The 1,041-nt window shown below is 38.6% G+C and overlaps 1 pseudogene across 1 annotated transcript; it reads right to left on the bottom strand.

Annotated features, from left to right (window-relative positions):
• Window positions 1–427: 427 nt before the first annotated feature.
• Window positions 428–993, bottom strand: LOC101589424 (annotated as a pseudogene). The gene has a single exon (XR_002821885.1). The product of XR_002821885.1 is annotated as a ras-related protein Rap-1b pseudogene (transcript).
• Window positions 994–1,041: the final 48 nt, after the last annotated feature.

Raw genomic sequence — 1,041 nt, 5'->3', positions numbered from 1 at the left:
TTATCTGGAGTAGTCTATGTAGGAGCTCTTTGAACTTTCTTTTATTATGCTAAAATAGTGGTGCTTTTAGGATTTACACTGTTGTACTCTCCAGTGCATAGTATGGGGTGTGTTAAAGTATACAGTACACCCTTTTCATACATGTACAACATTGGTGGATGAAGAAATGTCTCTTAGCAGTAATACTGGATGTGGCCTCAGGTTTTACCAGCTGTATACTCTAGGACTATTATAGAAGTAAAAATCTCTCTTGCGATACTGGGAAATGATTAGAATGTGCAAACTGACAGAGTAGCTTTCATCCACCTCTTACGGGGTACCACCACAGGCAAGTCCATTTAAGATGTTGGTAGGTTTAACAAAGTTGGAATGCTGGCACTGCTGAATTGGGCAACAGTTCTTCAGACCTGGCTCAGAGATACAATGCATTTAGTATATTAAAGCAATTGTCACGATGACTTTTTGTGGGCCTTCCCAGGCACTGGAGTTTTTCTGTTAATTTGTCGCACTAGGTCATAAAAGATCTCATTAACATTTATTTTTGATTTTGCAGAAGATTCTAAGAATGTACAGTTGTTCCACTGTCTTGCTAGATTTTGACCTTGTTCCTTTCCTACAACTCTTTCATCATCCAAGTCACATTTATTACCAACCAGAATCATTGGAACATCATCAGTGTCTTTAACTCGAAGAATCTGTTCTCTCAGATCTTGTAAATCATTAAATGTGGACTGTGTGGTGATGGAATAAACTAAAGAAAAGCCTTGTCCATTTTTTGATGTATAAATCTCTCATTGCTGTAAATTGTTCCAATCCTGCAGTATCCAAAATTTCAAGCATACACTGCTGTGCATCTACTTCAACTTGCTTTCTGTAAGAATCTTCTATCATAGGATCATATTTTTCAACAAAAATTCCTTGAACAAATTGTACAGTCAGAGCAGGCTTCCCAATGCCTCCTGAGACAAGAACGACTGACTTATACTCACGCATGATGCCAACTTGTCAAATTGGGTACCTCTCACGCTGTCACCGGGTCGC

Source organism: Octodon degus, unplaced genomic scaffold (genome assembly GCF_000260255.1).
Source record: "Octodon degus isolate 3935 unplaced genomic scaffold, OctDeg1.0 scaffold00069, whole genome shotgun sequence".
Taxonomy (NCBI): domain Eukaryota; kingdom Metazoa; phylum Chordata; class Mammalia; order Rodentia; family Octodontidae; genus Octodon; species Octodon degus.
Note: the sequence above shows the minus strand (reverse complement) of the source record. Positions and strands in the feature narration are given on the sequence as shown.